Consider the following 23,956-nt stretch of genomic DNA (forward strand, 5'->3'; position numbering starts at 1 on the left):
CGAGGTCGCCCACCACTCCGCCACCCCCGGGTCCCCGAGGCGTCCTGTCGCCTGCCTGGGCGGGCGGCAGGGCCCTGCCGGAGAGGGCTGGCCGCCGGCAGGGCGGTAAGGCGCAAGCGCCAGCGAAGCTGAGCCTCAAGAGGCACCCCGCGGGCCCCTCCTGCGTCTACGGCCATACCACCCTGAACGCGCCCGATCTCGTCTGATCTCGGAAGCTAAGCAGGGTCGGGCCTGGTTAGTACTTGGATGGGAAACCGCCTGGGAATACCGGGTGCTGTAGGCTTTTTGCCTCCCGCTCCGCCCTCTCCTTAAGTCGCCCGCCGCCTCCGCCCCCGCCGCCGGGCACCGCTGCAGGCCCCACCTACCTCCGACCCCTCCCAGCAGAGCGCGCCAGAGGGGGCGCTCTCCGCCTGCCTGGCCGGCCAGGCGGCCAGAAGGCGGCCCTGGAAGGCAGCCGCATCCCAGCCGCTCCCGGGGTGGCTGGCCTGGACCCAGACTCCGCCTCAGGCCCGGGTGCCGGCCGTCCGGCCCGCGAGCCCCTTGACCTGCACCTGGCCGCCCCCACTAGCGCCCAGCCCCGGTGCAGCCACCTATCTGCCGGTGTGTCTCTCCACAGCTCCCTCCGGAAAAATCCCCCCCCCCGCCGCCGTTTCGCCACGGCCGTGGGGCGGGAGCGGGGGCGGCGGCCGGGGCCGGTTCTCCGGGCCGGCCGGCCACCAGGGGCCGGGTCCTGTGCTCGGCGGGTGGCGTGGGGGCAAGGGTGGCCTTGCTGGGGCTAAGGGGCCGTGGTGACTCAATAGTGGCTCCCAGTGGGTTAAGGGCCGACTGCCGTCGGGCAGGAGGGCCGGCCCGGGCTGCGGCTGGGCTGCGCCTAGCGCCGCGTGGGCGGGCAGCGGGGAGGCCCAAGGGACCGCGGGCCCCGGGCCCTGAAGCCTCCGGGGCCACGTCCCCGTGAGGGACGTGCGGGATCTGGGGCCGGGCGCCAAGCGCCGAACGGTTTGGTGGGTCCCGCCCGTCCTGGGCTGGGAGGTCGCCAACCCCTCTGCCACCCCCCCACCCGCCCCGGTACCCGAGGACGCCCTTCCCCTGCCTGGGCGGGCGGTGGGGCCCTGCCGGGGCGGGCTGGCCGCCGGGCTGGCAGTAAGGCGCAAGCGCCAGCGAAGCTGGGCCTCAAGAGGCACTCCGCGGGCCCCTCTGGTGTCTACGGCCATACCACCCTGAACGCGCCCGATCTCGTCTGATCTCGGAAGCTAAGCAGGGTCGGGCCTGGTTAGTACTTGGATGGGAGACCGCCTGGGAATACCGGGTGCTGTAGGCTTTTTGCCGCCCGCTCCGCCTTCTCCTTTAGCCGCCCGCGGCCTCGGCCGCCGCCTCAGCCCCCGCCCGGGCACCGCCGCAGGCCCCACCTCCTCCGGCCCCTCCCACCACAGCGCGCCAGAGGGGGCGCTCCCCGCCGGCCTGGCCGGCCAGGAGGCCAGCAGGTGGCCCTGGAAGGCAGCCGCACCCCAGCCGCTCCCGTGGTGGCTGGCCCGGACCCAGACTCCGCCGCAGGCCGGGGTGCCGGCCGTGCGGCCCGCGAGGCCCTCCACCTGCACTTGGCCGCGCCCACCAGAGCCCAGCCGCGCCGCAGCCAGCTGGCTGCCCGTGTGTCTCTCCGCAGCTCCCTCCGGGAAAAGCCCCCCCCCCCTCCGCCGTTTCGCCTCGGCCGGGGGCGGGAGCGGGGGCGGGGGCCGGGACCGCTTCCCCGGGCCTGCCGGCCACCAGGGGCGGGGTCCTGTGCTCGGCGGGCGGCGTGGGGGCAAGGGTGGCCTTGCTGGGGCTAAGGGGCCGTGCCCACTCAGTGGTGGCTCCCAGTGGCTTCGGGCCAGCTGCTGCCCGGCTGGAGGGCCGGCCCGGCCGTGGCTGGGCTGCGCCTAACTCCGCGTGGGCGGGCAGGGGGGGATGCCCAAGGGACCGCGGCCGCAGGGCCCTGAAGCCTCCGGGGCCACGTCCCTGTGAGCGTCGAGCGGGATCTGCGGCGGGGCGCCAAGCGCCGACGGGCCTGGGGCGTCCCGCCCGCCCTGGGCTGCGAGGTCGCCCACCACTCCGCCACCCCCGGGTCCCCGAGGCGTCCTGTCGCCTGCCTGGGCGGGCGGCAGGGCCCTGCCGGAGAGGGCTGGCCGCCGGCAGGGCGGTAAGGCGCAAGCGCCAGCGAAGCTGAGCCTCAAGAGGCACCCCGCGGGCCCCTCCTGCGTCTACGGCCATACCACCCTGAACGCGCCCGATCTCGTCTGATCTCGGAAGCTAAGCAGGGTCGGGCCTGGTTAGTACTTGGATGGGAGACCGCCTGGGAATACCGGGTGCTGTAGGCTTTTTGCCGCCCGCTCCGCCTTCTCCTTTAGCCGCCCGCGGCCTCGGCCGCCGCCTCAGCCCCCGCCCGGGCACCGCCGCAGGCCCCACCTCCTCCGGCCCCTCCCACCACAGCGCGCCAGAGGGGGCGCTCCCCGCCGGCCTGGCCGGCCAGGAGGCCAGCAGGTGGCCCTGGAAGGCAGCCGCACCCCAGCCGCTCCCGTGGTGGCTGGCCCGGACCCAGACTCCGCCTCAGGCCCGGGTGCCGGCCGTCCGGCCCGCGAGCCCCTTGACCTGCACCTGGCCGCCCCCACTAGCGCCCAGCCCCGGCGCAGCCACCTATCTGCCGGTGTGTCTCTCCACAGCTCCCTCCGGAAAAATCCCCCCCCCGCCGCCGTTTCGCCACGGCCGTGGGGCGGGAGCGGGGGCGGCGGCCGGGGCCGGTTCTCCGGGCCGGCCGGCCACCAGGGGCCGGGTCCTGTGCTCGGCGGGTGGCGTGGGGGCAAGGGTGGCCTTGCTGGGGCTAAGGGGCCGTGGTGACTCAATGGTGGCTCCCAGTGGGTTAAGGGCCGACTGCCGTCGGGCAGGAGGGCCGGCCCGGGCTGCGGCTGGGCTGCGCCTAGCGCCGCGTGGGCGGGCAGCGGGGAGGCCCAAGGGACCGCGGGCCCCGGGCCCTGAAGCCTCCGGGGCCACGTCCCCGTGAGGGACGTGCGGGATCTGGGGCCGGGCGCCAAGCGCCGAACGGTTTGGTGGGTCCCGCCCGTCCTGGGCTGGGAGGTCGCCAACCCCTCTGCCACCCCCCCACCCGCCCCGGTACCCGAGGACGCCCTTCCCCTGCCTGGGCGGGCGGTGGGGCCCTGCCGGGGCGGGCTGGCCGCCGGGCTGGCAGTAAGGCGCAAGCGCCAGCGAAGCTGGGCCTCAAGAGGCACTCCGCGGGCCCCTCTGGTGTCTACGGCCATACCACCCTGAACGCGCCCGATCTCGTCTGATCTCGTGAAGCTAAGCAGGGTCGGGCCTGGTTAGTACTTGGATGGGAGACCGCCTGGGAATACCGGGTGCTGTAGGCTTTTTGCCGCCCGCTCCGCCTTCTTTAGCCGCCCGCGGCCTCGGCCGCCGCCTCAGCCCCCGCCCGGGCACCGCCGCAGGCCCCACCTCCTCCGGCCCCTCCCACCACAGCGCGCCAGAGGGGGCGCTCCTCGCCGGCCTGGCCGGCCAGGAGGCCAGCAGGTGGCCCTGGAAGGCAGCCGCACCCCAGCCGCTCCCGTGGTGGCTGGCCCGGACCCAGACTCCGCCGCAGGCCGGGGTGCCGGCCGTGCGGCCCGCGAGGCCCTCCACCTGCACTTGGCCGCGCCCACCAGAGCCCAGCCGCGCCGCAGCCAGCTGGCTGCCCGTGTGTCTCTCCGCAGCTCCCTCCGGGAAAAGCCCCCCCCCCATACGCCGTTTCGCCTCGGCCGGGGGCGGGAGCGGGGGCGGGGGCCGGGACCGCTTCCCCGGGCCTGCCGGCCACCAGGGGCGGGGTCCTGTGCTCGGCGGGCGGCGTGGGGGCAAGGGTGGCCTTGCTTGGGCTAAGGGGCCGTGCCCACTCAGTGGTGGCTCCCAGTGGCTTCGGGCCAGCTGCTGCCCGGCTGGAGGGCCGGCCCGGCCGTGGCTGGGCTGCGCCTAACTCCGCGTGGGCGGGCAGGGGGGGATGCCCAAGGGACCGCGGCCGCCGGGCCCTGAAGCCTCCGGGGCCACGTCCCTGTGAGCGTCGAGCGGGATCTGCGGCGGGGCGCCAAGCGCCGACGGGCCTGGGGCGTCCCGCCCGCCCTGGGCTGCGAGGTCGCCCACCACTCCGCCACCCCCGGGTCCCCGAGGCGTCCTGTCGCCTGCCTGGGCGGGCGGCAGGGCCCTGCCGGAGAGGGCTGGCCGCCGGCAGGGCGGTAAGGCGCAAGCGCCAGCGAAGCTGAGCCTCAAGAGGCACCCCGCGGGCCCCTCCTGCGTCTACGGCCATACCACCCTGAACGCGCCCGATCTCGTCTGATCTCGGAAGCTAAGCAGGGTCGGGCCTGGTTAGTACTTGGATGGGAGACCGCCTGGGAATACCGGGTGCTGTAGGCTTTTTGCCTCCCGCTTCGCCCTCTCCTTAAGTCGCCCGCCGCCTCCGCCCCCGCCGCCGGGCACCGCTGCAGGCCCCACCTATCTCCGACCCCTCCCACCAGAGCGCGCCAGAGGGGGCGCTCTCCGCCTGCCTGGCCGGCCAGGCGGCCAGAAGGCGGCCCTGGAAGGCAGCCGCATCCCAGCCGCTCCCGGGGTGGCTGGCCTGGACCCAGACTCCGCCTCAGGCCCGGGTGCCGGCCGTCCGGCCCGCGAGCCCCTTGACCTGCACCTGGCCGCCCCCACTAGCGCCCAGCCCCGGCGCAGCCACCTATCTGCCGGTGTGTCTCTCCACAGCTCCCTCCGGAAAAGCACCCCCCCCCTCCGCCGTTTCGCCTCGGCCGGGGGCGGGAGCGGGGGCGCGGGCCGGGACCGCTTCCCCGGGCCTGCCGGCCACCAGGGGCGGGGTCCTGTGCTCGGCGGGCGGCGTGGGGGCAAGGGTGGCCTTGCTGGGGCTAAGGGGCCGTGCCCACTCAGTGGTGGCTCCCAGTGGCTTCGGGCCAGCTGCTGCCCGGCCGGAGGGCCGGCCCGGCCGTGGCTGGCCTGCGCCTAACTCCGCGTGGGCGGGCAGGGGGGGATGCCCAAGGGACCGCGGCCGCCGGGCCCTGAAGCCTCCGGGGCCACGTCCCTGTGAGCGTCGAGCGGGATCTGCGGCGGGGCGCCAAGCGCCGACGGGCCTGGGGCGTCCCGCCCGCCCTGGGCTGCGAGGTCGCCCACCACTCCGCCACCCCCGGGTCCCCGAGGCGTCCTGTCGCCTGCCTGGGCGGGCGGCAGGGCCCTGCCGGAGAGGGCTGGCCGCCGGCAGGGCGGTAAGGCGCAAGCGCCAGCGAAGCTGAGCCTCAAGGGGCACCCCGCGGGCCCCTCCTGCGTCTACGGCCATACCACCCTGAACGCGCCCGATCTCGTCTGATCTCGGAAGCTAAGCAGGGTCGGGCCTGGTTAGTACTTGGATGGGAGACCGCCTGGGAATACCGGGTGCTGTAGGCTTTTTGCCTCCCGCTTCGCCCTCTCCTTAAGTCGCCCGCCGCCTCCGCCCCCGCCGCCGGGCACCGCTGCAGGCCCCACCTATCTCCGACCCCTCCCACCAGAGCGCGCCAGAGGGGGCGCTCTCCGCCTGCCTGGCCGGCCAGGCGGCCAGAAGGCGGCCCTGGAAGGCAGCCGCATCCCAGCCGCTCCCGGGGTGGCTGGCCTGGACCCAGACTCCGCCTCAGGCCCGGGTGCCGGCCGTCCGGCCCGCGAGCCCCTTGACCTGCACCTGGCCGCCCCCACTAGCGCCCAGCCCCGGCGCAGCCACCTATCTGCCGGTGTGCCTCTCCACAGCTCCCTCCGGAAAAATCCCCCCCCCGCCGCCGTTTCGCCACGGCCGTGGGGCGGGAGCGGGGGCGGCGGCCGAGGCCGGTTCTCCGGGCCGGCCCGCCACCAGGGGCCGGGTCCTGTGTTCGGCGGGTGGCGTGGGGGCAAGGGTGGCCTTGCTGGGGCTAAGGGGCCGTGGTGACTCAATGGTGGCTCCCAGTGGGTTAAGGGCCGACAGCCGTCGGGCAGGAGGGCCGGCCTGGGCTGCGGCTGGGCTGCGCCTAGCGCCGCGTGGGCGGGCAGCGGGGAGGCCCAAGGGACCGCGGCCCCGGGCCCTGAAGCCTCCGGGGCCACGTCCCCGTGAGGGTCGTGCGGGATCTGGGGCCGGGCGCCAAGCGCCGAACGGTTTGGTGGGTCCCGCCCGTCCTGGGCTGGGAGGTCGCCAACCCCTCTGCCACCCCCCACCCGCCCCGGTACCCGAGGACGCCCTTCCCCTGCCTGGGCGGGCGGTGGGGCCCTGCCGGGGCGGGCTGGCCGCCGGGCTGGCAGTAAGGCGCAAGCGCCAGCGAAGCTGGGCCTCAAGAGGCACTCCGCGGGCCCCTCTGGCGTCTACAGCCATACCACCCTGAACGCGCCCGATATCGTCTGATCTCGGAAGCTAAGCAGGGTCGGGCCTGGTTAGTACTTGGATGGGAAACCGCCTGGGAATACCGGGTGCTGTAGGCTTTTTGCCTCCCGCTCCGCCCTCTCCTTAAGTCGCCCGCCGCCTCCGCCCCCGCCGCCGGGCACCGCTGCAGGCCCCACCTACCTCCGACCCCTCCCAGCAGAGCGCGCCAGAGGGGGCGCTCTCCGCCTGCCTGGCCGGCCAGGCGGCCAGAAGGCGGCCCTGGAAGGCAGCCGCATCCCAGCCGCTCCCGGGGTGGCTGGCCTGGACCCAGACTCCGCCTCAGGCCCGGGTGCCGGCCGTCCGGCCCGCGAGCCCCTTGACCTGCACCTGGCCGCCCCCACTAGCGCCCAGCCCCGGTGCAGCCACCTATCTGCCGGTGTGTCTCTCCACAGCTCCCTCCGGAAAAATCCCCCCCCCCGCCGCCGTTTCGCCACGGCCGTGGGGCGGGAGCGGGGGCGGCGGCCGGGGCCGGTTCTCCGGGCCGGCCGGCCACCAGGGGCCGGGTCCTGTGCTCGGCGGGTGGCGTGGGGGCAAGGGTGGCCTTGCTGGGGCTAAGGGGCCGTGGTGACTCAATAGTGGCTCCCAGTGGGTTAAGGGCCGACTGCCGTCGGGCAGGAGGGCCGGCCCGGGCTGCGGCTGGGCTGCGCCTAGCGCCGCGTGGGCGGGCAGCGGGGAGGCCCAAGGGACCGCGGGCCCCGGGCCCTGAAGCCTCCGGGGCCACGTCCCCGTGAGGGACGTGCGGGATCTGGGGCCGGGCGCCAAGCGCCGAACGGTTTGGTGGGTCCCGCCCGTCCTGGGCTGGGAGGTCGCCAACCCCTCTGCCACCCCCCACCCGCCCCGGTACCCGAGGACGCCCTTCCCCTGCCTGGGCGGGCGGTGGGGCCCTGCCGGGGCGGGCTGGCCGCCGGGCTGGCAGTAAGGCGCAAGCGCCAGCGAAGCTGGGCCTCAAGAGGCACTCCGCGGGCCCCTCTGGTGTCTACGGCCATACCACCCTGAACGCGCCCGATCTCGTCTGATCTCGGAAGCTAAGCAGGGTCGGGCCTGGTTAGTACTTGGATGGGAGACCGCCTGGGAATACCGGGTGCTGTAGGCTTTTTGCCGCCCGCTCCGCCTTCTCCTTTAGCCGCCCGCGGCCTCGGCCGCCGCCTCAGCCCCCGCCCGGGCACCGCCGCAGGCCCCACCTCCTCCGGCCCCTCCCACCACAGCGCGCCAGAGGGGGCGCTCCCCGCCGGCCTGGCCGGCCAGGAGGCCAGCAGGTGGCCCTGGAAGGCAGCCGCACCCCAGCCGCTCCCGTGGTGGCTGGCCCGGACCCAGACTCCGCCGCAGGCCGGGGTGCCGGCCGTGCGGCCCGCGAGGCCCTCCACCTGCACTTGGCCGCGCCCACCAGAGCCCAGCCGCGCCGCAGCCAGCTGGCTGCCCGTGTGTCTCTCCGCAGCTCCCTCCGGGAAAAGCCCCCCCCCCTCCGCCGTTTCGCCTCGGCCGGGGGCGGGAGCGGGGGCGGGGGCCGGGACCGCTTCCCCGGGCCTGCCGGCCACCAGGGGCGGGGTCCTGTGCTCGGCGGGCGGCGTGGGGGCAAGGGTGGCCTTGCTGGGGCTAAGGGGCCGTGCCCACTCAGTGGTGGCTCCCAGTGGCTTCGGGCCAGCTGCTGCCCGGCTGGAGGGCCGGCCCGGCCGTGGCTGGGCTGCGCCTAACTCCGCGTGGGCGGGCAGGGGGGGATGCCCAAGGGACCGCGGCCGCCGGGCCCTGAAGCCTCCGGGGCCACGTCCCTGTGAGCGTCGAGCGGGATCTGCGGCGGGGCGCCAAGCGCCGACGGGCCTGGGGCGTCCCGCCCGCCCTGGGCTGCGAGGTCGCCCACCACTCCGCCACCCCCGGGTCCCCGAGGCGTCCTGTCGCCTGCCTGGGCGGGCGGCAGGGCCCTGCCGGAGAGGGCTGGCCGCCGGCAGGGCGGTAAGGCGCAAGCGCCAGCGAAGCTGAGCCTCAAGAGGCACCCCGCGGGCCCCTCCTGCGTCTACGGCCATACCACCCTGAACGCGCCCGATCTCGTCTGATCTCGGAAGCTAAGCAGGGTCGGGCCTGGTTAGTACTTGGATGGGAGACCGCCTGGGAATACCGGGTGCTGTAGGCTTTTTGCCTCCCGCTTCGCCCTCTCCTTAAGTCGCCCGCCGCCTCCGCCCCCGCCGCCGGGCACCGCTGCAGGCCCCACCTATCTCCGACCCCTCCCACCAGAGCGCGCCAGAGGGGGCGCTCTCCGCCTGCCTGGCCGGCCAGGCGGCCAGAAGGCGGCCCTGGAAGGCAGCCGCATCCCAGCCGCTCCCGGGGTGGCTGGCCTGGACCCAGACTCCGCCTCAGGCCCGGGTGCCGGCCGTCCGGCCCGCGAGCCCCTTGACCTGCACCTGGCCGCCCCCACTAGCGCCCAGCCCCGGCGCAGCCACCTATCTGCCGGTGTGCCTCTCCACAGCTCCCTCCGGAAAAATCCCCCCCCGCCGCCGTTTCGCCACGGCCGTGGGGCGGGAGCGGGGGCGGCGGCCGAGGCCGGTTCTCCGGGCCGGCCCGCCACCAGGGGCCGGGTCCTGTGTTCGGCGGGTGGCGTGGGGGCAAGGGTGGCCTTGCTGGGGCTAAGGGGCCGTGGTGACTCAATGGTGGCTCCCAGTGGGTTAAGGGCCGACAGCCGTCGGGCAGGAGGGCCGGCCTGGGCTGCGGCTGGGCTGCGCCTAGCGCCGCGTGGGCGGGCAGCGGGGAGGCCCAAGGGACCGCGGCCCCGGGCCCTGAAGCCTCCGGGGCCACGTCCCCGTGAGGGTCGTGCGGGATCTGGGGCCGGGCGCCAAGCGCCGAACGGTTTGGTGGGTCCCGCCCGTCCTGGGCTGGGAGGTCGCCAACCCCTCTGCCACCCCCCACCCGCCCCGGTACCCGAGGACGCCCTTCCCCTGCCTGGGCGGGCGGTGGGGCCCTGCCGGGGCGGGCTGGCCGCCGGGCTGGCAGTAAGGCGCAAGCGCCAGCGAAGCTGGGCCTCAAGAGGCACTCCGCGGGCCCCTCTGGCGTCTACAGCCATACCACCCTGAACGCGCCCGATATCGTCTGATCTCGGAAGCTAAGCAGGGTCGGGCCTGGTTAGTACTTGGATGGGAAACCGCCTGGGAATACCGGGTGCTGTAGGCTTTTTGCCTCCCGCTCCGCCCTCTCCTTAAGTCGCCCGCCGCCTCCGCCCCCGCCGCCGGGCACCGCTGCAGGCCCCACCTACCTCCGACCCCTCCCAGCAGAGCGCGCCAGAGGGGGCGCTCTCCGCCTGCCTGGCCGGCCAGGCGGCCAGAAGGCGGCCCTGGAAGGCAGCCGCATCCCAGCCGCTCCCGGGGTGGCTGGCCTGGACCCAGACTCCGCCTCAGGCCCGGGTGCCGGCCGTCCGGCCCGCGAGCCCCTTGACCTGCACCTGGCCGCCCCCACTAGCGCCCAGCCCCGGTGCAGCCACCTATCTGCCGGTGTGTCTCTCCACAGCTCCCTCCGGAAAAATCCCCCCCCCCGCCGCCGTTTCGCCACGGCCGTGGGGCGGGAGCGGGGGCGGCGGCCGGGGCCGGTTCTCCGGGCCGGCCGGCCACCAGGGGCCGGGTCCTGTGCTCGGCGGGTGGCGTGGGGGCAAGGGTGGCCTTGCTGGGGCTAAGGGGCCGTGGTGACTCAATAGTGGCTCCCAGTGGGTTAAGGGCCGACTGCCGTCGGGCAGGAGGGCCGGCCCGGGCTGCGGCTGGGCTGCGCCTAGCGCCGCGTGGGCGGGCAGCGGGGAGGCCCAAGGGACCGCGGGCCCCGGGCCCTGAAGCCTCCGGGGCCACGTCCCCGTGAGGGACGTGCGGGATCTGGGGCCGGGCGCCAAGCGCCGAACGGTTTGGTGGGTCCCGCCCGTCCTGGGCTGGGAGGTCGCCAACCCCTCTGCCACCCCCCACCCGCCCCGGTACCCGAGGACGCCCTTCCCCTGCCTGGGCGGGCGGTGGGGCCCTGCCGGGGCGGGCTGGCCGCCGGGCTGGCAGTAAGGCGCAAGCGCCAGCGAAGCTGGGCCTCAAGAGGCACTCCGCGGGCCCCTCTGGCGTCTACGGCCATACCACCCTGAACGCGCCCGATCTCGTCTGATCTCGGAAGCTAAGCAGGGTCGGGCCTGGTTAGTACTTGGATGGGAGACCGCCTGGGAATACCGGGTGCTGTAGGCTTTTTGCCGCCCGCTCCGCCTTCTCCCTTAGCCGCCCGCGGCCTCGGCCGCCGCCTCAGCCCCCGCCCGGGCACCGCCGCAGGCCCCACCTCCTCCGGCCCCTCCCACCACAGCGCGCCAGAGGGGGCGCTCCCCGCCGGCCTGGCCGGCCAGGAGGCCAGCAGGTGGCCCTGGAAGGCAGCCGCACCCCAGCCGCTCCCGTGGTGGCTGGCCCGGACCCAGACTCCGCCGCAGGCCGGGGTGCCGGCCGTGCGGCCCGCGAGGCCCTCCACCTGCACTTGGCCGCGCCCACCAGAGCCCAGCCGCGCCGCAGCCAGCTGGCTGCCCGTGTGTCTCTCCGCAGCTCCCTCCGGGAAAAGCCCCCCCCCCTCCGCCGTTTCGCCTCGGCCGGGGGCGGGGGCCGGGACCGCTTCCCCGGGCCTGCCGGCCACCAGGGGCGGGGTCCTGTGCTCGGCGGGCGGCGTGGGGGCAAGGGTGGCCTTGCTGGGGCTAAGGGGCCGTGCCCACTCAGTGGTGGCTCCCAGTGGCTTCGGGCCAGCTGCTGCCCGGCTGGAGGGCCGGCCCGGCCGTGGCTGGCCTGCGCCTAACTCCGCGTGGGCGGGCAGGGGGGGATGCCCAAGGGACCGCGGCCGCCGGGCCCTGAAGCCTCCGGGGCCACGTCCCTGTGAGCGTCGAGAGGGATCTGCGGCGGGGCGCCAAGCGCCGACGGGCCTGGGGCGTCCCGCCCGCCCTGGGCTGCGAGGTCGCCCACCACTCCGCCACCCCCGGGTCCCCGAGGCGTCCTGTCGCCTGCCTGGGCGGGCGGCAGGGCCCTGCCGGAGAGGGCTGGCCGCCGGCAGGGCGGTAAGGCGCAAGCGCCAGCGAAGCTGAGCCTCAAGAGGCACCCCGCGGGCCCCTCCTGCGTCTACGGCCATACCACCCTGAACGCGCCCGATCTCGTCTGATCTCGGAAGCTAAGCAGGGTCGGGCCTGGTTAGTACTTGGATGGGAGACCGCCTGGGAATACCGGGTGCTGTAGGCTTTTTGCCTCCCGCTTCGCCCTCTCCTTAAGTCGCCCGCCGCCTCCGCCCCCGCCGCCGGGCACCGCTGCAGGCCCCACCTATCTCCGACCCCTCCCACCAGAGCGCGCCAGAGGGGGCGCTCTCCGCCTGCCTGGCCGGCCAGGCGGCCAGAAGGCGGCCCTGGAAGGCAGCCGCATCCCAGCCGCTCCCGGGGTGGCTGGCCTGGACCCAGACTCCGCCTCAGGCCCGGGTGCCGGCCGTCCGGCCCGCGAGCCCCTTGACCTGCACCTGGCCGCCCCCACTAGCGCCCAGCCCCGGCGCAGCCACCTATCTGCCGGTGTGTCTCTCCACAGCTCCCTCCGGAAAAATCCCCCCCCCGCCGCCGTTTCGCCACGGCCGTGGGGCGGGAGCGGGGGCGGCGGCCGGGGCCGGTTCTCCGGGCCGGCCGGCCACCAGGGGCCGGGTCCTGTGCTCGGCGGGTGGCGTGGGGGCAAGGGTGGCCTTGCTGGGGCTAAGGGGCCGTGGTGACTCAATGGTGGCTCCCAGTGGGTTAAGGGCCGACTGCCGTCGGGCAGGAGGGCCGGCCCGGGCTGCGGCTGGGCTGCGCCTAGCGCCGCGTGGGCGGGCAGCGGGGAGGCCCAAGGGACCGCGGGCCCCGGGCCCTGAAGCCTCCGGGGCCACGTCCCCGTGAGGGACGTGCGGGATCTGGGGCCGGGCGCCAAGCGCCGAACGGTTTGGTGGGTCCCGCCCGTCCTGGGCTGGGAGGTCGCCAACCCCTCTGCCACCCCCCACCCGCCCCGGTACCCGAGGACGCCCTTCCCCTGCCTGGGCGGGCGGTGGGGCCCTGCCGGGGCGGGCTGGCCGCCGGGCTGGCAGTAAGGCGCAAGCGCCAGCGAAGCTGGGCCTCAAGAGGCACTCCGCGGGCCCCTCTGGTGTCTACGGCCATACCACCCTGAACGCGCCCGATCTCGTCTGATCTCGGAAGCTAAGCAGGGTCGGGCCTGGTTAGTACTTGGATGGGAGACCGCCTGGGAATACCGGGTGCTGTAGGCTTTTTGCCGCCCGCTCCGCCTTCTTTAGCCGCCCGCGGCCTCGGCCGCCGCCTCAGCCCCCGCCCGGGCACCGCCGCAGGCCCCACCTCCTCCGGCCCCTCCCACCACAGCGCGCCAGAGGGGGCGCTCCTCGCCGGCCTGGCCGGCCAGGAGGCCAGCAGGTGGCCCTGGAAGGCAGCCGCACCCCAGCCGCTCCCGTGGTGGCTGGCCCGGACCCAGACTCCGCCGCAGGCCGGGGTGCCGGCCGTGCGGCCCGCGAGGCCCTCCACCTGCACTTGGCCGCGCCCACCAGAGCCCAGCCGCGCCGCAGCCAGCTGGCTGCCCGTGTGTCTCTCCGCAGCTCCCTCCGGGAAAAGCCCCCCCCCCTCCGCCGTTTCGCCTCGGCCGGGGGCGGGGGCCGGGACCGCTTCCCCGGGCCTGCCGGCCACCAGGGGCGGGGTCCTGTGCTCGGCGGGCGGCGTGGGGGCAAGGGTGGCCTTGCTGGGGCTAAGGGGCCGTGCCCACTCAGTGGTGGCTCCCAGTGGCTTCGGGCCAGCTGCTGCCCGGCCGGAGGGCCGGCCCGGCCGTGGCTGGGCTGCGCCTAACTCCGCGTGGGCGGGCAGGGGGGGATGCCCAAGGGACCGCGGCCGCCGGGCCCTGAAGCCTCCGGGGCCACGTCCCTGTGAGCGTCGAGCGGGATCTGCGGCGGGGCGCCAAGCACCGACGGGCCTGGGGCGTCCCGCCCGCCCTGGGCTGCGAGGTCGCCCACCACTCCGCCACCCCCGGGTCCCCGAGGCGTCCTGTCGCCTGCCTGGGCGGGCGGCAGGGCCCTGCCGGAGAGGGCTGGCCGCCGGCAGGGCGGTAAGGCGCAAGCGCCAGCGAAGCTGAGCCTCAAGAGGCACCCCGCGGGCCCCTCCTGCGTCTACGGCCATACCACCCTGAACGCGCCCGATCTCGTCTGATCTCGTGAAGCTAAGCAGGGTCGGGCCTGGTTAGTACTTGGATGGGAGACCGCCTGGGAATACCGGGTGCTGTAGGCTTTTTGCCTCCCGCTCCGCCCTCTCCTTAAGTCGCCCGCCGCCTCCGCCCCCGCCGCCGGGCACCGCTGCAGGCCCCACCTACCTCCGACCCCTCCCAGCAGAGCGCGCCAGAGGGGGCGCTCTCCGCCTGCCTGGCCGGCCAGGCGGCCAGAAGGCGGCCCTGGAAGGCAGCCGCATCCCAGCCGCTCCCGGGGTGGCTGGCCTGGACCCAGACTCCGCCTCAGGCCCGGGTGCCGGCCGTCCGGCCCGCGAGCCCCTTGACCTGCACCTGGCCGCCCCCACTAGCGCCCAGCCCCGGCGCAGCCACCTATCTGCCGGTGTGTCTCTCCACAGCTCCCTCCGGAAAAATCCCCCCCCCCCGCCGCCGTTTCGCCACGGCCGTGGGGCGGGAGCGGGGGCGGCGGCCGGGGCCGGTTCTCCGGGCCGGCCGGCCACCAGGGGCCGGGTCCTGTGCTCGGCGGGTGGCGTGGGGGCAAGGGTGGCCTTGCTGGGGCTAAGGGGCCGTGGTGACTCAATGGTGGCTCCCAGTGGGTTAAGGGCCGACAGCCGTCGGGCAGGAGGGCCGGCCTGGGCTGCGGCTGGGCTGCGCCTAGCGCCGCGTGGGCGGGCAGCGGGGAGGCCCAAGGGACCGCGGCCCCGGGCCCTGAAGCCTCCGGGGCCACGTCCCCGTGAGGGTCGTGCGGGATCTGGGGCCGGGCGCCAAGCGCCGAACGGTTTGGTGGGTCCCGCCCGTCCTGGGCTGGGAGGTCGCCAACCCCTCTGCCACCCCCCACCCGCCCAGGTACCCGAGGACGCCCTTCCCCTGCCTGGGCGGGCGGTGGGGCCCTGCCGGGGCGGGCTGGCCGCCGGGCTGGCAGTAAGGCGCAAGCGCCAGCGAAGCTGGGCCTCAAGAGGCACTCCGCGGGCCCCTCTGGCGTCTACGGCCATACCACCCTGAACGCGCCCGATCTCGTCTGATCTCGGAAGCTAAGCAGGGTCGGGCCTGGTTAGTACTTGGATGGGAGACCGCCTGGGAATACCGGGTGCTGTAGGCTTTTTGCCGCCCGCTCCGCCTTCTCCTTTAGCCGCCCGCGGCCTCGGCCGCCGCCTCAGCCCCCGCCCGGGCACCGCCGCAGGCCCCACCTCCTCCGGCCCCTCCCACCACAGCGCGCCAGAGGGGGCGCTCCCCGCCGGCCTGGCCGGCCAGGAGGCCAGCAGGTGGCCCTGGAAGGCAGCCGCACCCCAGCCGCTCCCGTGGTGGCTGGCCCGGACCCAGACTCCGCCGCAGGCCGGGGTGCCGGCCGTGCGGCCCGCGAGGCCCTCCACCTGCACTTGGCCGCGCCCACCAGAGCCCAGCCGCGCCGCAGCCAGCTGGCTGCCCGTGTGTCTCTCCGCAGCTCCCTCCGGGAAAAGCCCCCCCCCCTCCGCCGTTTCGCCTCGGCCGGGGGCGGGGGCCGGGACCGCTTCCCCGGGCCTGCCGGCCACCAGGGGCGGGGTCCTGTGCTCGGCGGGCGGCGTGGGGGCAAGGGTGGCCTTGCTGGGGCTAAGGGGCCGTGCCCACTCAGTGGTGGCTCCCAGTGGCTTCGGGCCAGCTGCTGCCCGGCCGGAGGGCCGGCCCGGCCGTGGCTGGCCTGCGCCTAACTCCGCGTGGGCGGGCAGGGGGGGATGCCCAAGGGACCGCGGCCGCCGGGCCCTGAAGCCTCCGGGGCCACGTCCCTGTGAGCGTCGAGCGGGATCTGCGGCGGGGCGCCAAGCGCCGACGGGCCTGGGGCGTCCCGCCCGCCCTGGGCTGCGAGGTCGCCCACCACTCCGCCACCCCCGGGTCCCCGAGGCGTCCTGTCGCCTGCCTGGGCGGGCGGCAGGGCCCTGCCGGAGAGGGCTGGCCGCCGGCAGGGCGGTAAGGCGCAAGCGCCAGCGAAGCTGAGCCTCAAGAGGCACCCCGCGGGCCCCTCCTGCGTCTACGGCCATACCACCCTGAACGCGCCCGATCTCGTCTGATCTCGGAAGCTAAGCAGGGTCGGGCCTGGTTAGTACTTGGATGGGAGACCGCCTGGGAATACCGGGTGCTGTAGGCTTTTTGCCGCCCGCTCCGCCTTCTCCTTTAGCCGCCCGCGGCCTCGGCCGCCGCCTCAGCCCCCGCCCGGGCACCGCCGCAGGCCCCACCTCCTCCGGCCCCTCCCACCACAGCGCGCCAGAGGGGGCGCTCCCCGCCGGCCTGGCCGGCCAGGAGGCCAGCAGGTGGCCCTGGAAGGCAGCCGCACCCCAGCCGCTCCCGTGGTGGCTGGCCCGGACCCAGACTCCGCCGCAGGCCGGGGTGCCGGCCGTGCGGCCCGCGAGGCCCTCCACCTGCACTTGGCCGCGCCCACCAGAGCCCAGCCGCGCCGCAGCCAGCTGGCTGCCCGTGTGTCTCTCCGCAGCTCCCTCCGGGAAAAGCCCCCCCCCTCCGCCGTTTCGCCTCGGCCGGGGGCGGGGGCCGGGACCGCTTCCCCGGGCCTGCCGGCCACCAGGGGCGGGGTCCTGTGCTCGGCGGGCGGCGTGGGGGCAAGGGTGGCCTTGCTGGGGCTAAGGGGCCGTGCCCACTCAGTGGTGGCTCCCAGTGGCTTCGGGCCAGCTGCTGCCCGGCTGGAGGGCCGGCCCGGCCGTGGCTGGCCTGCGCCTAACTCCGCGTGGGCGGGCAGGGGGGGATGCCCAAGGGACCGCGGCCGCCGGGCCCTGAAGCCTCCGGGGCCACGTCCCTGTGAGCGTCGAGCGGGATCTGCGGCGGGGCGCCAAGCGCCGACGGGCCTGGGGCGTCCCGCCCGCCCTGGGCTGCGAGGTCGCCCACCACTCCGCCACCCCCGGGTCCCCGAGGCGTCCTGTGGCCTGCCTGGGCGGGCGGCAGGGCCCTGCCGGAGAGGGCTGGCCGCCGGCAGGGCGGTAAGGCGCAAGCGCCAGCGAAGCTGAGCCTCAAGAGGCACCCCGCGGGCCCCTCCTGCGTCTACGGCCATACCACCCTGAACGCGCCCGATCTCGTCTGATCTCGGAAGCTAAGCAGGGTCGGGCCTGGTTAGTACTTGGATGGGAGACCGCCTGGGAATACCGGGTGCTGTAGGCTTTTTGCCTCCCGCTCCGCCCTCTCCTTAAGTCGCCCGCCGCCTCCGCCCCCGCCGCCCGGCACCGCTGCAGGCCCCACCTATCTCCGACCCCTCCCACCAGAGCGCGCCAGAGGGGGCGCTCTCCGCCTGCCTGGCCGGCCAGGCGGCCAGAAGGCGGCCCTGGAAGGCAGCCGCATCCCAGCCGCTCCCGGGGTGGCTGGCCTGGACCCAGACTCCGCCTCAGGCCCGGGTGCCGGCCGTCCGGCCCGCGAGCCCCTTGACCTGCACCTGGCCGCCCCCACTAGCGCCCAGCCCCGGCGCAGCCACCTATCTGCCGGTGTGTCTCTCCACAGCTCCCTCCGGAAAAATCCCCCCCCCGCCGCCGTTTCGCCACGGCCGTGGGGCGGGAGCGGGGGCGGCGGCCGGGGCCGGTTCTCCGGGCCGGCCGGCCACCAGGGGCCGGGTCCTGTGCTCGGCGGGTGGCGTGGGGGCAAGGGTGGCCTTGCTGGGGCTAAGGGGCCGTGGTGACTCAATGGTGGCTCCCAGTGGGTTAAGGGCCGACAGCCGTCGGGCAGGAGGGCCGGCCTGGGCTGCGGCTGGGCTGCGCCTAGCGCCGCGTGGGCGGGCAGCGGGGAGGCCCAAGGGACCGCGGCCCCGGGCCCTGAAGCCTCCGGGGCCACGTCCCCGTGAGGGTCGTGCGGGATCTGGGGCCGGGCGCCAAGCGCCGAACGGTTTGGTGGGTCCCGCCCGTCCTGGGCTGGGAGGTCGCCAACCCCTCTGCCACCCCCCACCCGCCCCGGTACCCGAGGACGCCCTTCCCCTGCCTGGGCGGGCGGTGGGGCCCTGCCGGGGCGGGCTGGCCGCCGGGCTGGCAGTAAGGCGCAAGCGCCAGCGAAGCTGGGCCTCAAGAGGCACTCCGCGGGCCCCGCTGGCGTCTACGGCCATACCACCCTGAACGCGCCCGATCTCGTCTGATCTCGGAAGCTAAGCAGGGTCGGGCCTGGTTAGTACTTGGATGGGAGACCGCCTGGGAATACCGGGTGCTGTAGGCTTTTTGCCTCCCGCTCCGCCCTCTCCTTAAGTCGCCCGCCGCCTCCGCCCCCGCCGCCGGGCACCGCTGCAGGCCCCACCTACCTCCGACCCCTCCCACCAGAGCGCGCCAGAGGGGGCGCTCTCCGCCTGCCTGGCCGGCCAGGCGGCCAGAAGGCGGCCCTGGAAGGCAGCCGCATCCCAGCCGCTCCCGGGGTGGCTGGCCTGGACCCAGACTCCGCCTCAGGCCCGGGTGCCGGCCGTCCGGCCCGCGAGCCCCTTGACCTGCACCTGGCCGCCCCCACTAGCGCCCAGCCCCGGCGCAGCCACCTATCTGCCGGTGTGTCTCTCCACAGCTCCCTCCGGAAAAATCCCCCCCCCCCGACGCCGTTTCGCCACGGCCGTGGGGCGGGAGCGGGGGCGGCGGCCGGGGCCGGTTCTCCGGGCCGGCCGGCCACCAGGGGCCGGGTCCTGTGCTCGGCGGGTGGCGTGGGGGCAAGGGTGGCCTTGCTGGGGCTAAGGGGCCGTGGTGACTCAATGGTGGCTCCCAGTGGGTTAAGGGCCGACTGCCGTCGGGCAGGAGGGCCGGCCCGGGCTGCGGCTGGGCTGCGCCTAGCGCCGCGTGGGCGGGTAGCGGGGAGTCCCAAGGGACCGCGGGCCCCGGGCCCTGAAGCCTCCGGGGCCACGTCCCCGTGAGGGACGTGCGGGATCTGGGGCCGGGCGCCAAGCGCCGAACGGTTTGGTGGGTCCCGCCCGTCCTGGGCTGGGAGGTCGCCAACCCCTCTGCCACCCCCCACCCGCCCCGGTACCCGAGGACGCCCTTCCCCTGCCTGGGCGGGCGGTGGGGCCCTGCCGGGGCGGGCTGGCCGCCGGGCTGGCAGTAAGGCGCAAGCGCCAGCGAAGCTGGGCCTCAAGAGGCACTCCGCGGGCCCCTCTGGCGTCTACGGCCATACCACCCTGAACGCGCCCGATCTCGTCTGATCTCGGAAGCTAAGCAGGGTCGGGCCTGGTTAGTACTTGGATGGGAGACCGCCTGGGAATACCGGGTGCTGTAGGCTTTTTGCCGCCCGCTCCGCCTTCTCCTTTAGCCGCCCGCGGCCTCGGCCGCCGCCTCAGCCCCCGCCCGGGCACCGCCGCAGGCCCCACCTCCTCCGGCCCCTCCCACCACAGCGCGCCAGAGGGGGCGCTCCCCGCCGGCCTGGCCGGCCAGGAGGCCAGCAGGTGGCCCTGGAAGGCAGCCGCACCCCAGCCGCTCCCGTGGTGGCTGGCCCGGACCCAGACTCCGCCGCAGGCCGGGGTGCCGGCCGTGCGGCCCGCGAGGCCCTCCACCTGCACTTGGCCGCGCCCACCAGAGCCCAGCCGCGCCGCAGCCAGCTGGCTGCCCGTGTGTCTCTCCGCAGCTCCCTCCGGGAAAAGCCCCCCCCCTCCGCCGTTTCGCCTCGGCCGGGGGCGGGGGCCGGGACCGCTTCCCCGCGCCTGCCGGCCACCAGGGGCGGGGTCCTGTGCTCGGCGGGCGGCGTGGGGGCAAGGGTGGCCTTGCTGGGGCTAAGGGGCCGTGCCCACTCAGTGGTGGCTCCCAGTGGCTTCGGGCCAGCTGCTGCCCGGCCGGAGGGCCGGCCCGGCCGTGGCTGGGCTGCGCCTAACTCCGCGTGGGCGGGCAGGGGGGGATGCCCAAGGGACCGCGGCCGCCGGGCCCTGAAGCCTCCGGGGCCACGTCCCTGTGAGCGTCGAGCGGGATCTGCGGCGGGGCGCCAAGCGCCGACGGGCCTGGGGCGTCCCGCCCGCCCTGGGCTGCGAGGTCGCCCACCACTCCGCCACCCCCGGGTCCCCGAGGCGTCCTGTCGCCTGCCTGGGCGGGCGGCAGGGCCCTGCCGGAGAGGGCTGGCCGCCGGCAGGGCGGTAAGGCGCAAGCGCCAGCGAAGCTGAGCCTCAAGAGGCACCCCGCGGGCCCCTCCTGCGTCTACGGCCATACCACCCTGAACGCGCCCGATCTCGTCTGATCTCGGAAGCTAAGCAGGGTCGGGCCTGGTTAGTACTTGGATGGGAGACCGCCTGGGAATACCGGGTGCTGTAGGCTTTTTGCCTCCCGCTCCGCCCTCTCCTTAAGTCGCCCGCCGCCTCCGCCCCCGCCGCCGGGCACCGCTGCAGGCCCCACCTATCTCCGACCCCTCCCACCAGAGCGCGCCAGAGGGGGCGCTCTCCGCCTGCCTGGCCGGCCAGGCGGCCAGAAGGCGGCCCTGGAAGGCAGCCGCATCCCAGCCGCTCCCGGGGTGGCTGGCCTGGACCCAGACTCCGCCTCAGGCCCGGGTGCCGGCCGTCCGGCCCGCGAGCCCCTTGACCTGCACCTGGCCGCCCCCACTAGCGCCCAGCCCCGGCGCAGCCACCTATCTGCCGGTGTGTCTCTCCACAGCTCCCTCCGGAAAAATCCCCCCCCCGCCGCCGTTTCGCCACGGCCGTGGGGCGGGAGCGGGGGCGGCGGCCGGGGCCGGTTCTCCGGGCCGGCCGGCCACCAGGGGCCGGGTCCTGTGCTCGGCGGGTGGCGTGGGGGCAAGGGTGGCCTTGCTGGGGCTAAGGGGCCGTGGTGACTCAATGGTGGCTCCCAGTGGGTTAAGGGCCGACAGCCGTCGGGCAGGAGGGCCGGCCTGGGCTGCGGCTGGGCTGCGCCTAGCGCCGCGTGGGCGGGCAGCGGGGAGGCCCAAGGGACCGCGGCCCCGGGCCCTGAAGCCTCCGGGGCCACGTCCCCGTGAGGGTCGTGCGGGATCTGGGGCCGGGCGCCAAGCGCCGAACGGTTTGGTGGGTCCCGCCCGTCCTGGGCTGGGAGGTCGCCAACCCCTCTGCCACCCCCCACCCGCCCCGGTACCCGAGGACGCCCTTCCCCTGCCTGGGCGGGCGGTGGGGCCCTGCCGGGGCGGGCTGGCCGCCGGGCTGGCAGTAAGGCGCAAGCGCCAGCGAAGCTGGGCCTCAAGAGGCACTCCGCGGGCCCCGCTGGCGTCTACGGCCATACCACCCTGAACGCGCCCGATCTCGTCTGATCTCGGAAGCTAAGCAGGGTCGGGCCTGGTTAGTACTTGGATGGGAGACCGCCTGGGAATACCGGGTGCTGTAGGCTTTTTGCCTCCCGCTCCGCCCTCTCCTTAAGTCGCCCGCCGCCTCCGCCCCCGCCGCCGGGCACCGCTGCAGGCCCCACCTACCTCCGACCCCTCCCACCAGAGCGCGCCAGAGGGGGCGCTCTCCGCCTGCCTGGCCGGCCAGGCGGCCAGAAGGCGGCCCTGGAAGGCAGCCGCATCCCAGCCGCTCCCGGGGTGGCTGGCCTGGACCCAGACTCCGCCTCAGGCCCGGGTGCCGGCCGTCCGGCCCGCGAGCCCCTTGACCTGCACCTGGCCGCCCCCACTAGCGCCCAGCCCCGGCGCAGCCACCTATCTGCCGGTGTGTCTCTCCACAGCTCCCTCCGGAAAAATCCCCCCCCCCGCCGCCGTTTCGCCACGGCCGTGGGGCGGGAGCGGGGGCGGCGGCCGGGGCCGGTTCTCCGGGCCGGCCGGCCACCAGGGGCCGGGTCCTGTGCTCGGCGGGTGGCGTGGGGGCAAGGGTGGCCTTGCTGGGGCTAAGGGGCCGTGGTGACTCAATGGTGGCTCCCAGTGGGTTAAGGGCCGACTGCCGTCGGGCAGGAGGGCCGGCCCGGGCTGCGGCTGGGCTGCGCCTAGCGCCGCGTGGGCGGGCAGCGGGGAGTCCCAAGGGACCGCGGGCCCCGGGCCCTGAAGCCTCCGGGGCCACGTCCCCGTGAGGGACGTGCGGGATCTGGGGCCGGGCGCCAAGCGCCGAACGGTTTGGTGGGTCCCGCCCGTCCTGGGCTGGGAGGTCGCCAACCCCTCTGCCACCCCCCACCCGCCCCGGTACCCGAGGACGCCCTTCCCCTGCCTGGGCGGGCGGTGGGGCCCTGCCGGGGCGGGCTGGCCGCCGGGCTGGCAGTAAGGCGCAAGCGCCAGCGAAGCTGGGCCTCAAGAGGCACTCCGCGGGCCCCTCTGGCGTCTACGGCCATACCACCCTGAACGCGCCCGATCTCGTCTGATCTCGGAAGCTAAGCAGGGTCGGGCCTGGTTAGTACTTGGATGGGAGACCGCCTGGGAATACCGGGTGCTGTAGGCTTTTTGCCGCCCGCTCCGCCTTCTCCTTTAGCCGCCCGCGGCCTCGGCCGCCGCCTCAGCCCCCGCCCGGGCACCGCCGCAGGCCCCACCTCCTCCGGCCCCTCCCACCACAGCGCGCCAGAGGGGGCGCTCCCCGCCGGCCTGGCCGGCCAGGAGGCCAGCAGGTGGCCCTGGAAGGCAGCCGCACCCCAGCCGCTCCCGTGGTGGCTGGCCCGGACCCAGACTCCGCCGCAGGCCGGGGTGCCGGCCGTGCGGCCCGCGAGGCCCTCCACCTGCACTTGGCCGCGCCCACCAGAGCCCAGCCGCGCCGCAGCCAGCTGGCTGCCCGTGTGTCTCTCCGCAGCTCCCTCCGGGAAAAGCCCCCCCCCTCCGCCGTTTCGCCTCGGCCGGGGGCGGGGGCCGGGACCGCTTCCCCGCGCCTGCCGGCCACCAGGGGCGGGGTCCTGTGCTCGGCGGGCGGCGTGGGGGCAAGGGTGGCCTTGCTGGGGCTAAGGGGCCGTGCCCACTCAGTGGTGGCTCCCAGTGGCTTCGGGCCAGCTGCTGCCCGGCCGGAGGGCCGGCCCGGCCGTGGCTGGGCTGCGCCTAACTCCGCGTGGGCGGGCAGGGGGGGATGCCCAAGGGACCGCGGCCGCCGGGCCCTGAAGCCTCCGGGGCCACGTCCCTGTGAGCGTCGAGCGGGATCTGCGGCGGGGCGCCAAGCGCCGACGGGCCTGGGGCGTCCCGCCCGCCCTGGGCTGCGAGGTCGCCCACCACTCCGCCACCCCCGGGTCCCCGAGGCGTCCTGTCGCCTGCCTGGGCGGGCGGCAGGGCCCTGCCGGAGAGGGCTGGCCGCCGGCAGGGCGGTAAGGCGCAAGCGCCAGCGAAGCTGAGCCTCAAGAGGCACCCCGCGGGCCCCTCCTGCGTCTACGGCCATACCACCCTGAACGCGCCCGATCTCGTCTGATCTCGGAAGCTAAGCAGGGTCGGGCCTGGTTAGTACTTGGATGGGAGACCGCCTGGGAATACCGGGTGCTGTAGGCTTTTTGCCTCCCGCTCCGCCCTCTCCTTAAGTCGCCCGCCGCCTCCGCCCCCGCCGCCGGGCACCGCTGCAGGCCCCACCTATCTCCGACCCCTCCCACCAGAGCGCGCCAGAGGGGGCGCTCTCCGCCTGCCTGGCCGGCCAGGCGGCCAGAAGGCGGCCCTGGAAGGCAGCCGCATCCCAGCCGCTCCCGGGGTGGCTGGCCTGGACCCAGACTCCGCCTCAGGCCCGGGTGCCGGCCGTCCGGCCCGCGAGCCCCTTGACCTGCACCTGGCCGCCCCCACTAGCGCCCAGCCCCGGCGCAGCCACCTATCTGCCGGTGTGTCTCTCCACAGCTCCCTCCGGAAAAATCCCCCCCCCGCCGCCGTTTCGCCACGGCCGTGGGGCGGGAGCGGGGGCGGCGGCCGGGGCCGGTTCTCCGGGCCGGCCGGCCACCAGGGGCCGGGTCCTGTGCTCGGCGGGTGGCGTGGGGGCAAGGGTGGCCTTGCTGGGGCTAAGGGGCCGTGGTGACTCAATGGTGGCTCCCAGTGGGTTAAGGGCCGACAGCCGTCGGGCAGGAGGGCCGGCCTGGGCTGCGGCTGGGCTGCGCCTAGCGCCGCGTGGGCGGGCAGCGGGGAGGCCCAAGGGACCGCGGCCCCGGGCCCTGAAGCCTCCGGGGCCACGTCCCCGTGAGGGTCGTGCGGGATCTGGGGCCGGGCGCCAAGCGCCGAACGGTTTGGTGGGTCCCGCCCGTCCTGGGCTGGGAGGTCGCCAACCCCTCTGCCACCCCCCACCCGCCCCGGTACCCGAGGACGCCCTTCCCCTGCCTGGGCGGGCGGTGGGGCCCTGCCGGGGCGGGCTGGCCGCCGGGCTGGCAGTAAGGCGCAAGCGCCAGCGAAGCTGGGCCTCAAGAGGCACTCCGCGGGCCCCTCTGGCGTCTACGGCCATACCACCCTGAACGCGCCCGATCTCGTCTGATCTCGGAAGCTAAGCAGGGTCGGGCCTGGTTAGTACTTGGATGGGAGACCGCCTGGGAATACCGGGTGCTGTAGG

At 75.8% G+C, this 23,956-nt stretch overlaps 24 non-coding genes across 24 annotated transcripts; all 24 read left to right on the forward strand.

Moving 5' to 3' along the window:
* The first annotated feature begins 164 nt into the window (after nucleotides 1–164).
* Nucleotides 165–283, forward strand: LOC130707003 (5S ribosomal RNA). The gene has a single exon (XR_009007028.1). It is a non-coding gene; the product is annotated as a 5S ribosomal RNA (ribosomal RNA).
* Nucleotides 284–1,199: 916 nt separating this feature from the next.
* Nucleotides 1,200–1,318, forward strand: LOC114238038 (5S ribosomal RNA). The gene has a single exon (XR_003623471.2). It is a non-coding gene; the product is annotated as a 5S ribosomal RNA (ribosomal RNA).
* Nucleotides 1,319–2,232: 914 nt separating this feature from the next.
* LOC130707009 (5S ribosomal RNA) lies at nucleotides 2,233–2,351 on the forward strand. The gene has a single exon (XR_009007034.1). It is a non-coding gene; the product is annotated as a 5S ribosomal RNA (ribosomal RNA).
* A 924-nt stretch (nucleotides 2,352–3,275) lies between these two features.
* On the forward strand, nucleotides 3,276–3,395 carry LOC130707005 (5S ribosomal RNA). The gene has a single exon (XR_009007030.1). It is a non-coding gene; the product is annotated as a 5S ribosomal RNA (ribosomal RNA).
* A 911-nt stretch (nucleotides 3,396–4,306) lies between these two features.
* On the forward strand, nucleotides 4,307–4,425 carry LOC130707011 (5S ribosomal RNA). Its single transcript, XR_009007036.1, has one exon. It is a non-coding gene; the product is annotated as a 5S ribosomal RNA (ribosomal RNA).
* Nucleotides 4,426–5,329: 904 nt separating this feature from the next.
* On the forward strand, nucleotides 5,330–5,448 carry LOC130707012 (5S ribosomal RNA). The gene has a single exon (XR_009007037.1). It is a non-coding gene; the product is annotated as a 5S ribosomal RNA (ribosomal RNA).
* Nucleotides 5,449–6,361: 913 nt separating this feature from the next.
* LOC130707008 (5S ribosomal RNA) lies at nucleotides 6,362–6,480 on the forward strand. Its single transcript, XR_009007033.1, has one exon. It is a non-coding gene; the product is annotated as a 5S ribosomal RNA (ribosomal RNA).
* Nucleotides 6,481–7,395: 915 nt separating this feature from the next.
* Nucleotides 7,396–7,514, forward strand: LOC130706990 (5S ribosomal RNA). The gene has a single exon (XR_009007015.1). It is a non-coding gene; the product is annotated as a 5S ribosomal RNA (ribosomal RNA).
* Nucleotides 7,515–8,427: 913 nt separating this feature from the next.
* Nucleotides 8,428–8,546, forward strand: LOC114238040 (5S ribosomal RNA). Its single transcript, XR_003623473.1, has one exon. It is a non-coding gene; the product is annotated as a 5S ribosomal RNA (ribosomal RNA).
* Nucleotides 8,547–9,458: 912 nt separating this feature from the next.
* On the forward strand, nucleotides 9,459–9,577 carry LOC130707010 (5S ribosomal RNA). Its single transcript, XR_009007035.1, has one exon. It is a non-coding gene; the product is annotated as a 5S ribosomal RNA (ribosomal RNA).
* Nucleotides 9,578–10,492: 915 nt separating this feature from the next.
* Nucleotides 10,493–10,611, forward strand: LOC130706991 (5S ribosomal RNA). Its single transcript, XR_009007016.1, has one exon. It is a non-coding gene; the product is annotated as a 5S ribosomal RNA (ribosomal RNA).
* Nucleotides 10,612–11,512: 901 nt separating this feature from the next.
* LOC130706992 (5S ribosomal RNA) lies at nucleotides 11,513–11,631 on the forward strand. Its single transcript, XR_009007017.1, has one exon. It is a non-coding gene; the product is annotated as a 5S ribosomal RNA (ribosomal RNA).
* Nucleotides 11,632–12,545: 914 nt separating this feature from the next.
* LOC130706993 (5S ribosomal RNA) lies at nucleotides 12,546–12,664 on the forward strand. The gene has a single exon (XR_009007018.1). It is a non-coding gene; the product is annotated as a 5S ribosomal RNA (ribosomal RNA).
* An 898-nt stretch (nucleotides 12,665–13,562) lies between these two features.
* LOC130707006 (5S ribosomal RNA) lies at nucleotides 13,563–13,682 on the forward strand. The gene has a single exon (XR_009007031.1). It is a non-coding gene; the product is annotated as a 5S ribosomal RNA (ribosomal RNA).
* Nucleotides 13,683–14,597: 915 nt separating this feature from the next.
* Nucleotides 14,598–14,716, forward strand: LOC130706994 (5S ribosomal RNA). Its single transcript, XR_009007019.1, has one exon. It is a non-coding gene; the product is annotated as a 5S ribosomal RNA (ribosomal RNA).
* A 901-nt stretch (nucleotides 14,717–15,617) lies between these two features.
* On the forward strand, nucleotides 15,618–15,736 carry LOC130706995 (5S ribosomal RNA). Its single transcript, XR_009007020.1, has one exon. It is a non-coding gene; the product is annotated as a 5S ribosomal RNA (ribosomal RNA).
* Nucleotides 15,737–16,636: 900 nt separating this feature from the next.
* LOC130706996 (5S ribosomal RNA) lies at nucleotides 16,637–16,755 on the forward strand. Its single transcript, XR_009007021.1, has one exon. It is a non-coding gene; the product is annotated as a 5S ribosomal RNA (ribosomal RNA).
* A 913-nt stretch (nucleotides 16,756–17,668) lies between these two features.
* LOC130706997 (5S ribosomal RNA) lies at nucleotides 17,669–17,787 on the forward strand. The gene has a single exon (XR_009007022.1). It is a non-coding gene; the product is annotated as a 5S ribosomal RNA (ribosomal RNA).
* Nucleotides 17,788–18,703: 916 nt separating this feature from the next.
* LOC130706998 (5S ribosomal RNA) lies at nucleotides 18,704–18,822 on the forward strand. Its single transcript, XR_009007023.1, has one exon. It is a non-coding gene; the product is annotated as a 5S ribosomal RNA (ribosomal RNA).
* Nucleotides 18,823–19,722: 900 nt separating this feature from the next.
* LOC130706999 (5S ribosomal RNA) lies at nucleotides 19,723–19,841 on the forward strand. Its single transcript, XR_009007024.1, has one exon. It is a non-coding gene; the product is annotated as a 5S ribosomal RNA (ribosomal RNA).
* A 913-nt stretch (nucleotides 19,842–20,754) lies between these two features.
* Nucleotides 20,755–20,873, forward strand: LOC130707000 (5S ribosomal RNA). Its single transcript, XR_009007025.1, has one exon. It is a non-coding gene; the product is annotated as a 5S ribosomal RNA (ribosomal RNA).
* Nucleotides 20,874–21,788: 915 nt separating this feature from the next.
* On the forward strand, nucleotides 21,789–21,907 carry LOC130707001 (5S ribosomal RNA). Its single transcript, XR_009007026.1, has one exon. It is a non-coding gene; the product is annotated as a 5S ribosomal RNA (ribosomal RNA).
* Nucleotides 21,908–22,807: 900 nt separating this feature from the next.
* On the forward strand, nucleotides 22,808–22,926 carry LOC130707002 (5S ribosomal RNA). Its single transcript, XR_009007027.1, has one exon. It is a non-coding gene; the product is annotated as a 5S ribosomal RNA (ribosomal RNA).
* Nucleotides 22,927–23,839: 913 nt separating this feature from the next.
* On the forward strand, nucleotides 23,840–23,956 carry LOC130707007 (5S ribosomal RNA; the record flags this gene model as incomplete). The annotated part of the gene is made up of 1 exon (XR_009007032.1): nucleotides 23,840–23,956. It is a non-coding gene; the product is annotated as a 5S ribosomal RNA (ribosomal RNA).

The sequence above is a fragment of the Balaenoptera acutorostrata genome, unplaced genomic scaffold, assembly GCF_949987535.1.
Source record: "Balaenoptera acutorostrata unplaced genomic scaffold, mBalAcu1.1 scaffold_1139, whole genome shotgun sequence".
Taxonomy (NCBI): domain Eukaryota; kingdom Metazoa; phylum Chordata; class Mammalia; order Artiodactyla; family Balaenopteridae; genus Balaenoptera; species Balaenoptera acutorostrata.